General features: G+C 42.8%; 1 long non-coding RNA gene across 1 annotated transcript; it reads right to left on the minus strand.

Moving 5' to 3' along the window:
• Nucleotides 1–8,499: 8,499 nt before the first annotated feature.
• On the minus strand, nt 8,500–11,480 carry LOC144578603 (uncharacterized). The gene is made up of 3 exons (XR_013524734.1): nt 11,284–11,480; nt 10,417–10,535; nt 8,500–9,697 (listed from the first exon to the last, which is right to left on the minus strand). It is a non-coding gene; the product is annotated as an uncharacterized LOC144578603 (long non-coding RNA).
• Nucleotides 11,481–12,284: the final 804 nt, after the last annotated feature.

Consider the following 12,284-nt stretch of genomic DNA (forward strand, 5'->3'; position numbering starts at 1 on the left):
ATTCTGTTAAGATGTAGGCATAGATAAAGGATGGTTAGCCATTGTCCCCTAGCTTGCTTTTCTATAGTTTGTTTGCTTGGGAGTCACATGTCCAGAGGTCACAAGATTTGTGACTTCTCCAATTGCTCCTGTTGATACAATCACTATTATAGAACCCAAAATTGGTCTTTTGAGATGTTTTTCAGACTTTTGCATTCTAGCAACCAACTGACTCCACCTAGACCTATGACTCATGACTCAGCCCCTCACCCAGAGGCTGACTGCACATACAAGGACTGTTTCCCACACCCCTATGATTTCATCCCCAACCAATCAGTGGCACCCATTCCTTAGCCTCCTGCCCACCAAATTATTTATAAAAACCCTAGCCTCAGCTGGGCATGGTGGCTTACGCCTATAATCCCAGCACTTTGGGAGGCTGAGGCAGGTGGATCACCTGAGGTCAGGAGTTCAAGACCAGACTGGTCAACATGGTGAAACCCTGTCTCTACTAAAAATACAAAAATTAGCCAGGTGTGGTGGCAGGCACCTGTAATCCCAGCTACTTGGGAGGCTGAGGTGGGAGAATTATTTGAACCCAGGAGGTGGAGGTTGCAGTGAGCCAAGGTCGCACCATTGCACTCCAGCCTGGGCGACAAGAGTAAAACTCCATCTCAAAACAAAAACAAAAACACCCTAGCTTCTGAGTTCTTGGGGAGGCTGATTTGAGTGATTACTCCCATTCTTCCACACAGCCAGCCCTGTGATTATTAAACTCTTTCTCTACAGTAATATGGCTGTCTATGTGAATTGGTTTTTATCTGTACGGCAGGCGAGATACACTTGTTACACTCACTCCTGCTAGTGCTCACCTCCTTAGAGAGTAAGCAATTTCTTTTCCTGTGCCAGGTGTCCCAAGAGCTAAAGGACCTGGGAGAGCAGAAACTTTGAGCTATGTGATCATGACTGCCTTGCCACAAAAACTCCCCTACTACCCCATGCCTACCCTCCCTGTCTTTAAAATAGGCCCAGTTCCAGTCCCTGCCCTGTGGCTTTAGGCAAGGTGCTTTCTGTGCTTCAGTTTACTCAGGTGCTGAAGGGCATCAGAGCATGCCACCCCAAAATATGACACTTTGGCATAAGAATTATTTTGAGCTGAAGGCAACTGAGAAAAAAACAGCAGATGCAGGAAAAGTTCTCTACCCTCCACTTTCTATATAAAAGTAAAGCATAAATTTCCCTTTATAAAGGTGTCCTGGCTCCCCTCCGTCATATCAGGAAAATGAGATGACTCTTATCACTTGAGATTGCACCAACTTGAATCTGCATAAATAAACCTTACTAAAATAACCATTATCTTCCCTTTGTTCCCCCTTCCCAGGTATTTATCTTCCCATAATTTACCACCTCCAGAAGCACAAACCCTCTTCCTTTGTCTTGTCACTTATCCAGACATTTATTGTTCTCTGTTAAAATGGTATATAAACCCTCAGGCCTAACCACTTCTTTGAGTTTTCATTTTCTTTTTCTGTGAGATCCATGTGTACATGTATAAAATTAAAATATTAGCAACAAATACAACGTGTATGCCTTTATCCTTTTGTCAGTTCAATTTATAGGGTCCTAGTTATTAAATCTAAGAGGGTATAGGGAAAAAAGCTTCCCTTTATACTGCAAAATGGAGATAACAATAGAATCCTACTCACTGGGTGCAATGAAAATTTAACAAGATGACTCCTGCATGGCACTTAACACATGACTGGCTTATAGTCAATACTTAATAAATGATAACTTGTTCCATAGTTATAAATACAAGCTCTATCCACCCTTAGCCCCAGTATTTTTGTCCTTTCAGTTTCCAGGACAATTTAGAGAAGGCAGAACAATTCAGTCACAGAAACTTATCTGGTTGTACTAACCTCAAAGAAGCAGGCAATCCCCACTCCAAGACTATCTTAGGAAGGGGAACTTCTAATTTTAAGTACCCAACTCCTACAATGTTTCCTCCAAACCCAGCCCCTCTCATTCCATAATGAAACACTTTGATTAAGAAGGAAGCCAAGGGGAGCTGGCTTCTCTCTCCTCTACCCTGATCCACTCTCTAGCACCCAGGATCAATATTGCCATTCCGGATGTGGGGGAGTTACACAAAGTCTTGTGCCTTTGAAGTGTCTGAGTTTTCATTTCACATTTTACATATCAAGAGGGAAGAGAACCATAAATCATTATTGGTAAGAAAGATAGGAGAAACAGCAGAGGTCAGTATTCTAAAGCAATTAGTTTGAACAACAGAAGGAACAAAAGGAAAGACATTATGCAAATGGAAGGCTATTCCACCTTGAGAAGATAATGTCTGCTTTGAACATAAAGGAAGCAGTTTAAAGCAGCTCAGTTCATTCCAACTCTGTTTAAATATTAAGCTACCTCATGAGTAATATTAGGCCTGGGTAGCATCAGACCTCTGAAACATTAACACTTTCCTATTCCTCCATAATTATGTTGGTAATATTCACTGTATTAGATTTTAAATAATTCACAACACTGAAAAGGAGTGAGTACAGCAATAAATCTTATGTTTCTCCAAAATAACTTAAACCTGAGTGGAGCATATACCTTTATCTTTTTTTTTTTTTTTTTTTTGCAGGTTTCTGCAGTATAGCTTTTTAAATGCCCCCTTAACGAGGTGATGGTCTTTGATAAGAAGTTAATTTCAGGGAATTGAGTAGAGTTTGACTTCAGTTACGCTAGGAGACAGTAAGCCACAGTTGAATGGGAAAGAGCCCCCTGAAACCATTCCTGCAGTGTTGACAAGCATTGTATTCGGGGTTCTGGACACAAATGTAGTTGTAATGAAGCAGCAGTCAGGTTGCGATCTGCCCCACTTCCTTGTGGCTAAAGTCACTTAGTCCCGGACACTGACCATTGCCTCCTCATGATTCCTGCAGAAAGATTTGAGACGGTAAGGTCCTAAGGCAGCTTAAGAATTGACTTTCATCCCCACTGTTGCTCACATTAGAATCATAAGGCTTTTGTTTAAGAATTACCTAAGATGTTTTTCAGATCCTGAATTCCAGTGAAACAGTTGACGCCAACCAGTTTGAAGACCCTAAGAGGAACAGGATCAGCATGAAAACAGCTTCTTCATCTCCCCGTCCCATGACTTTACCTTAAATCTTCACTCGATCAACAATCTCCACGCTCCAGCTGATTCTGAAACCCTTAAAAACCCTAACCCCAAATTCCTCAAGAAGATGAATTTGAGGTTCCCTCCCATCTCCTCATTTGGTGGCCCTCTGCTGCAACCTAATATCTTGGCATATTAACTTGCTGTGTGTATCAGGCAACAAATCTATTATAGTTGCACTCTCTCCTTGTATCTCTCATCCATGGGACCAGGACTCTTTCTTCCCTCCACCTCCTTCTTCTCCACCAGGAGAAACAGAGATCAGAGCATATCCCTCTCCACCAGCAGAAGACAGCAGAGGACAGTAGACACCTAAGATGGTAAGTTTTTGGCAATGGACTGGGCGTGGTGGTTCATGCCTGTAATCCTAGCACTTTGGGAGGCCAAAGCAGGTGGATCACGTGAGGTCACTGTTAAAACACACACTCTGAAAGAAGAGACCACCCAAACAGCCTTTGTGTGAGCAACATGGCTGTTTATTCACCTGGGTGCAAAGGGAGTCTGTGAAGGGTAATGGGATAGGAGTTGGTTTTATAGGTTTGGGGTGGGCAGTGCAGTTACACAAGTCACAGTTCAGGGCAGTTTTTTGCAAGTTGGGAGGGGGTCGTAGGGTGGGGAGTCACGAGGTTGACCAAGGTCAGTTACAAAGTCTAATGGCCTTATTGGGGCAGGAAAAAGGAACAACAGAGAATGTCTTAAAGTTAAGTAGGCACTGCAGGGATTGATCATTTCTTCCTCTTTTCTTTTCTTTTTTTTAATTGCATTTTAGGTTTTGGGGTACATGTGCAGAACATGCAAGATAGTTGCATAGGTACACATGTGGCAGTGTGTTTTGCTGCCTTCCTCCCCTTCACCCACACTTGGCATTTCTCCCCATGCTATCCCTCCCCAGCTCCCCCCTCCGCTGTCCATCCCCTATTCCCCCCAATAGACTCCAGTGTGTAGTGCTCCCTTCCCTGTGTCCATGTGTTCTCATTGTTATCACCCGCCTATGAGTGAGAATATGCAGTATTTCATTTTCTGTTCTTGTGTCGTTTGCTGAGAATGATGTTCTCCAGATTCATCCATGTCCCTACAAAAGACACAAACTCATCATTTTTGATTGCTGCATAATATTCCATGGTGTATATGTGCCATATTTTCCCAGTCCAGTCTACCAACCTGGGTTGGTTCCAGGTCTTTGTTATTGTAAACAGTGCTGCAATGAACATGCGTGTGCGTGTGTCCTTATGGTAGACCGATTTATAGTCCTTTGGATATATACCCAGTAATGGGATTGCTGGGTCAAATGGAATTTCTATTTCTAAGGCCTTGAGGAATCTCCACACTGTCTTCCACAATGGTTGAACTAATTTACACTCCCACCAACAGTGTAAAAGTGTTCCTATTTCTCCACATCCTCTCCAGCAACTGTTGTCTCCAGTTTTTTTAATGATCGCCATTCTAACTGGCGTGAGATGGTATCTCAATGTGGTCTTGATTTGCATCTCTCCAATGACCAGTGATGATGAGCATTTTTTCATATGTTTGTTGGCCTCATGTATGTCTTCTTTTGTAAAGTTTCTGTTCATATCCTTTGCCCATTTTTGAATGGGCTTGTTTGCTTTTTTCTTGTAAATCTGTTTGAGTTCTTTGTAAATTCTGGATATCAGCCCTTTGTCAGATGGGTACACTGCAAACATTTTTTCCCATTCTGTTGGTTGCTGATTCACTCTAGTGACTGTTTCCTTTGCCATGCAGAAGCTGTGGAGTTTGATTAGGTCCCATTTGTCTATTTTGGCTTTTGTTGCCAATGCTTTTGGTGTTTTGTTCATGAAGTCCTTGCCCACTCCTATGTCCTGAATGGTTTTGCCTAGATTTTCTTCTAGGGTTTTTATGGTGCCAGGTCCTATGTTTAAGTCTTTAATCCATCTGGAGTTAATTTTAGTGTTAGGTGTCAGGAAGGGGCCCAGTTTCTGCTTTCTGCACATGGCTAGCCAGTTTTCCCAACACCATTTATTAAACAGGGAGTCCTTTTCCCATTGCTTGTTTTTGTCAGGTTTATCCAAGATTGTATGGTTGTAGATATGTTGTGTTGCCTCCGATGCCTCTGTTCTGTTCCATTGGTCTATATCTCTGTTTTGGTACCAGTACCATGCTGTTTTGATTACTGTATCCTTGTAGCATAGATTAAAGTCTGGTAGTGTGATGCCTCCCGCTGTGTTCTTTTTGCTTAGAATTGACTTGGCTCTGCAGGCTCTCTTTTGGTTCCATATGAAGTTCAAGGTGGTTCTTTCCAGTTCTGTGAAGAAAGTCAATGGTAGCTTGATGGGGATAGCATTGAGTCTGTAAATTACTTTGGGCAGTATGGCCATTTTCACAATATTGATTCTTTCTAACCATGAACATGGAGTGTTTCTCCATCTGTTTGTGTCCTCTCTTATTTCATTGAGCAGTGGTTTGTAGTTTTCCTTGAAGAGGTCCCTCACGTTCCTTGTAAGTTGTATTCCTAGGTATTTTATTCTCCTTGTAGCAATTGTGAATGGCAGTTTGTTCTTGATTTGGCTTTCTTTAACTCTGTTATTGGTGTAGACGAATGCTTGTGATTTTTGCACATTGATTTTATATGCTGAGACTTTGCTGAAGTTGCTTACCAGTTTCAGGAGTTTTTGGGCTGAGACGATGGGGTCTTCTAGATATACTATCATGTCGTGTGCAAATAGAGACAATTTGGCTTCCTCCTTTCCTATTTGAATACCCTTTATTTCTTTTTCTTGCCTGATTGCTCTGGCTAGAACTTCCAGTACTATATTGAATAGGAGTGGTGAGAGAGGGCATCCTTGTCTAGTGCCAGATTTCAGAGGGAATGCTTCCAGTTTTTGCCCATTCAGTATGATATTGGCTGTTGGTTTGTCGTAAATAGCTTTTATTATTTTGAGATACGTTCCATCAATACCGAGTTTACTGAGGGTTTTTAGCATAAAGGGCTGTTGAATTTTGTCAAAGGCCTTCTCTGCGTCAATTGAAATAATCATATGTTTTTTGTTTTTGGTTCTGTTTATGTGGTGAATTACATTAATAGACTTGCAAATGTTGAACCAGCCTTGCATCCCCGGGATGAATCCTACTTGATCATGATGGATAAGTTTTTTGATGTGCTGTTGCAATCGGCTTGCCAGTATTTTATTGAAGATTTTTGCATCTATGTTTATCATGGATATTGGCCTGAAGTTTTCTTTTCTTGTTGAGTCTCTGCCAGGTTTTGGTATCAGGATGATGTTGGTCTCATAAAATGATTTGGGAAGGATTCCCTCTTTTTGGATTATTTGGAATAGCTTCAGAAGGAATAGTACGAGCTCCTCTTTGTGTGTCTGGTAGAATTTGGCTGTGAACCCATCTGGACCTGGGCTTTTTTGTGTGGTAGGCTCTTAATTGCTGTTCGACTTCAGACCTTGTTATTGGTCTATTCATAATTTTGGCTGCCTCCTGGTTTAGCCCTGGGAGGACACAGGTGTCCAGGAATTTATCCATTTCTTCCTGGTTTACTAGTTTATGTGCATAGAGTTGTTTGTAATATTTTCTGATGATCATTTGAATTTCTGTGGAATCTGTGGTGATTTCCCCTTTATGATTTTTTATTGCATCTATTTGGTTATTCTCTCTTTTCTTTTTTATCAGTCTAGCTAGTGGTCTATTTTGTTGATCTTTTCAAAAAACCAGCTCTTGAATTTATTGATTATTTGAAGGGTTTTTTGTGTCTCAATCTCCTTCAGTTCTGCTCTGATCTTAGTTATTTCTTGTCTTCTGCTAGGTTTTGAGTTTTTTTGATCTTGCTCCTCTAGCTCTTTCAATTTTGATGATAGGGTGTCAATTTTGGATTTCTCCACTCTTCTCATGTGGGCACTTATTGCTATATATTTTCCTCTAGAGACTGCTTTAAATGTGTCCCAGAGATTCTGGCATGTTGTGTCTTCGTTCTCATTGGTTTTGAAGAACTTCTTTATTTCTGCCTTCATTTCATTGTTTATCCAATCAACATTCAAGAGCCAGTTGTTCAGTTTCCATGAAGCTGCGTGGTTCTGAGTTAGTTTCTGAATTCTGAGTTCTAACTTGATTGCACTATGGTCTGAGAGGCTGTTTGTTATGATTTCAGTTGTTTTGCAATTTGCTGAGGAGTACTTTACTTCCAGTTATGTGGTCAATTTTAGAGTAGGTGTGATGTGGTGCTAAGAAGAATGTATATTCTGTGGATTTGGGGTGGAGAGTTCCGTAAATGTCTATCAGGTTTGCTTGTTCCAGGTCTGAGTTCAAGCCCTGGATATCCTTGTTGATTTTCTGTCTGGTTGATCTGTCTAATATTGACAGTGGAGTGTTAAAGTCTCCCACTATTATTGTGTGGGAGTCTAAGTCTCTTTGTAAGTCGTTAAGAACTTGCCTTATGTATCTGGGTGCTCCTGTATTGGGTCCATATATATTTAGGATCGTTAGCTCTTCTCGTTGTATCTATCCTTTTACCATTATGTAATGTCCTTCTTTGTCTCTTTTGATCTTTGTTGCTTTAAAGTCTATTATATCAGAGATGAGAATTGCAACTTCTGCTTTTTTTTGCTCTCCATTTGCTTGGTAAATCTTCCTCCATCCCTTTATTTTGAGCCTTTGTGTATCCTTGCATGTGAGATGGGTTTCCTGGATACAGCACACCAATGGGTTTTGGCTTTTTATCCAATTTGCCAGTCTGTGTCTTTTGATTGGTGCATTTAGCCCATTTAAATTTAGGGTTAATATTGTTATGTGTGAATTTGATACTGCCATTTTGATGCTGGCTGTTTTGCCCATTAGTCAATGCAGATTCTTCCTTTTGTTGATGCTCTTTAGCATTTGGTATGTTTTTGGAATGGCTGGTACTGGTTGTTCCCTTCTATGTGTAGTGCCTCTTTCAGGAGCTCTTGTAAAGCAGGCCTGGTGGTGACAAAATCTCTGAGTACTTGCTTGTTTGTAAAGGATTTTATTTTTCCTTCACTTATGAAGGTCAGTTTGGCTGGATATGAAATTCTGGGTTGAAAGTTCTTTTCTTTAAGAATGTTGAATATTGGCCCCCACTCTCTTCTAGCTTGTAGGGTTTCTGCCGAGAGATCTGCTGTGAGTCTGATGGGCTTCCCTTTGTGGGTGACCTGACCTTTCTCTCTGGCTGCCCTTAGCATTTTCTCCTTCATTTCAACCCTGGGGAGTCTGACTATTATGTGCCTTGGGGTTGCACTTCTTGCAGAATATCTTTGTGGTGTTCTCTATATTTCCTGGACTTGAGTATTGTCCTGCCTTGCTAGGTTGGGGAAATTTTCCTGGATAATATCCTGAAGAGTATTTTCCAGCTTGGATTCATTCTCTTCGTCATATTCAGGTACACCTATCAAACGTAGATTAGGTCTCTTCACATAGTCCCACATTTCTTGGAGACTTTGTTCATTTCTTTTTGTGCTTTTTTCCCTAATCTTGGCTTCTCATTTTATTTCATTGAGTTGATCTTCGACTTCTGATATCCTTTCTTCTGCTTGGTCAATTCAGCTGTTGAAACTTGTGCATGCTTCACTAAGTTCTCGTGTTGTGTTTTTCAGCTCCTTCAATTCACTCATGTTCCTCTCTAAGTTGTCCATTCTTGTTATCATTTCCTCAAATCTTTTTTCAAATCTTTATAAAGTTTCTTAGTTTCTTTGCATTGATTTAGAACATGTTGTTTTAGCTCACAGAAGTTTCTCATTACCCACCTTCTGAAGTCTGATTCCATCATTTCATCACACTCATTCTCCATCCAGCTTTGTTCCCTTGCTGGTGAGGAGTTTTGGTCCTTTGTAGGAGGTGAAGTGTTCTGGTTTCAGGTGTTTTCCTCCTTTTTGCGCTGGTTTCTTCCCATCTTTGTTGATTTATCCACCTGTCTTCTGAGTGGTTGCTGATTTTCCAATTGGGTCTCTGAGAGGACGTCCAGATTGTTGATGATGAAGTATTTCTGTTTCTTAGTTTTCCTTCTAACAGTCTGGCCCCACTGCTGTAGGACTGCTGAGGTCCACTCCAGGCCCTGCTTGCCTGGGGAACTCCTGTAGCAGCTGCGGAACCGTGAGGGTTGCTACCAGATTCTTCTTCAGATATCTTTGTCCCTGAATGATGCCCACCAAATGTCAGTCTGATCAGTCCTTTGTGAGGTGACTCTTTGGATATACGGGGCTCAGGGAGCTGCTTGAGGAGACAGTCTGTACTTTATAGGAGCTCTAGTGCTGAGCTGTAAGCTCCATTGTTCATTCAGGGCTGCTAGGTAGGTACGTTTAAGTCTGCTGCAGCAGAACTCATAAAGCACCTTTTTTTTCCCCTCAGGTGCTCTGTCCCAGGGAGTTAGGGCTTTATTTATGAGTATCCGTTGCACTGTCCTGCCCAGTGGGGAGGCAGTCTAGTCACTGCTTACCTGTAGTGGCTATGATGAGCTGCCGTAGGCTCCGTCCTGTTGCCGTGGGCTCTGCCCTGCTGCTGTGGGCTCCGCCCTGCTGCCGTGTGTAATTCCCTGTAGTCCTGTTTATATAGGTGTGGTTAGAACTGCAGTGGTGATGGTGGCCTGCCTCTGTAGTGGCAGACTCTCTCTGTTATGGCGGGTTGCCTCAGCAACGGCAGGCTGCGTCAGCAATGGTTGATGTACCTCCATAAGGGTCACATGCCTCTGTAGTGGCGGACGCCCCTCCCCCACCAAGCTGCACTGTCCTGGGTTCAGCTGTGCTTGCCATGAAACTCTCAACCCCGAGCATTTCCAATTACTGTTTTGTTTGTTTTTGTGGGGGTGGGACCCGCCGAGCCTGATCACCTGGCTCTCTGCCTCAGAGCCCCCTTTTTTTTTTTAAGTTGAATGGTTGACTCTCTCCCAGGTATTCCAGTCGCCTGCTGCAAGGGTGCCGGGATCTGTGTGAATTCCCCATGCAGCGACCCACTGTGCCGGCTCAAACCACATTGCTGCCCGGGAATCTCCTGGCCTGGCTTTCTGTTTAAGTCCCATTTAATCAGATGAGTGTGCTAATCTGCCTTCTGAAATCTCCAATTGCCGGTTTAACAGGGCAACCAAACCAGTGTATTTTGTATGGAGTGTCGCTGTGCTGCAGCCTCAGCCCAAACAGCCGCGCCAGCCCAAACAGCCACACCGGCCCAAACTGCCACGCTGGTGGCCTGTGGGGCTCTTACACCTGGGATTCTCCTAGTCTGTGGACAATCAAGATCCATATGGAAACGTGGCGTCCACTCACCCTCTCGGATTCACTGGGAGCTGCAATCCTGAGTTGGTCCTACAGCGCCATCTTCCATTTCTTCCTCTTTTCATGGTCATCCATTTACTTCAGATTTTCCAAGAACTCATCTGGAGTGTCTGTTCAGGTCACAGAGGTTAACATGGTGTTCATGGGACTATCAGTCAGCCTAAAGGGCCTTATAGTCAGGAGTTCAAGACCAGCCTGGCCAACATGGTGAAACCCTGTCTCTACTGAAAATACAAAAATTAGTCAGTGTGGTGATGAGCACCTGTAGTCCCAGCTACTTGAGAGGCTGAGACAAGAGAATCATGTGGACCGAGGAAGTGGAGGCTGCAGTGAGCCGAGATAATGCCACTCCATTCCAACCTGGGTGACAGAGCAAGACTCCATCTCAAAAAAATTAAAAAATGGCAGCTTGGACAGCTGGAGCTTTATTGTCTGTTGGAGAGCGAAAGCAGATTTTGAGGAAGGGACATTTGGGGACGTTTTCAGGCTTCGGAGTGGGGAGAAAAATAAGGAAAATATTATGGGCCAACTTCCATGCCTTGATGGTCCACTCACCCATTGTCAGCACCCTCCTTGATGTTACACATGGCTTCTGTTTCACGTACCAGTGCTCACACTATCCTTCAACTGACCACAGCGGTTGCAATGCATGGCAGTTCCAAGGGAGAATCTCACTCCACAGAGCTGAGCATTTGCTTAGCGTTTCCACTTGGAGCCATCACTATTACCCCCAAGGTATTAGCCACCCAGGAAGTTCTGGCTTTTTATCCTTCCCAGAGATACGAGCAAGAGCTATTCATCTCCTTTAAGCTCTTAAAAAGCTCTATTTCATTCTCCCAAGACAATGGGGCTACTCACCCTTTAAAGGTAGTTCCTGGATTGTTCCCAGGAGGCCCCACAGTTGCCTGAGAGCTTCTCTTATTTGTTCCTTAAAGACTATTATTACTTTCACTTTCTCAGAGAATAGAGCTTGATTTCCTCCAGAGGGGCCCAGAGCATTACAATACAAAGGCCTTTTGTGGCTCTGGGGAAATTCATCTTCCCAAGAATGATAACATGACCTTCCATTACCTCTCCCGCTAGGACAGAAGAAATAACTCTAATTCTGACATGGCATCTGCTACATAAACCAAAGCTGGGTTATCTTCAGTGACAGCCTTCGGTGTGTTAGGATTTCAGCTGCCTGGTGGGGATTTTGCTCTACAGACTCCACCTCTCCTGTTCCCTGTTTCTCTCCTAATCATAGGATAGAAACTATATCTTTCACTAGTCAATGAAATCAACAGCTAGTGTTTAAAGTGGACTGGGGCAGGGAAACAGATGTATGTTTCCTTCAGTCCGGGAACAAATGTTTAAGTCTTTTTATTTTTTTAGAGACAGGGTCTTGCTGGAGTGCAGTGGTGCGATCATAGCTCACTGCAGCCTCGAACTCCTGGGCTCAAGCGATCCTCTCACCTCTAAGCTTCCCAAGTTACTGGAACTATGGGCACACACCACCATGCCCTGCTAATTTTTAAAACGTTTTTATAGAGATGGAGGTCTCACTGTGTTGCCCAGATTGATCTCAAACTCCTGGCCTCAAGTGATTCTCCTGTCTCTGCTCCAAAAGTGCTGGGATTACAGAACACTTAACTCTTAAGAAAACATTTCTTTTCTTGGTCCACTTATTTTATTATGTATTATTATATATTAATCACATTTATATTTATTATATAGTTATATTATTTTTCTAATTACAATATTATATATTATTATTTTTCTCTCCCTCCAAAGTCTGTTCAGTACTCCACATGCTCTGTCCTCAAGCTGTGCTCCACCTGCCACCCCCCTAAAAATAAGGTCCCAATTCCCCAGGCTGG

This window comes from Callithrix jacchus, chromosome 12 (genome assembly GCF_049354715.1).
Source record: "Callithrix jacchus isolate 240 chromosome 12, calJac240_pri, whole genome shotgun sequence".
NCBI classification, from domain to species: Eukaryota; Metazoa; Chordata; class Mammalia; order Primates; family Cebidae; genus Callithrix; species Callithrix jacchus.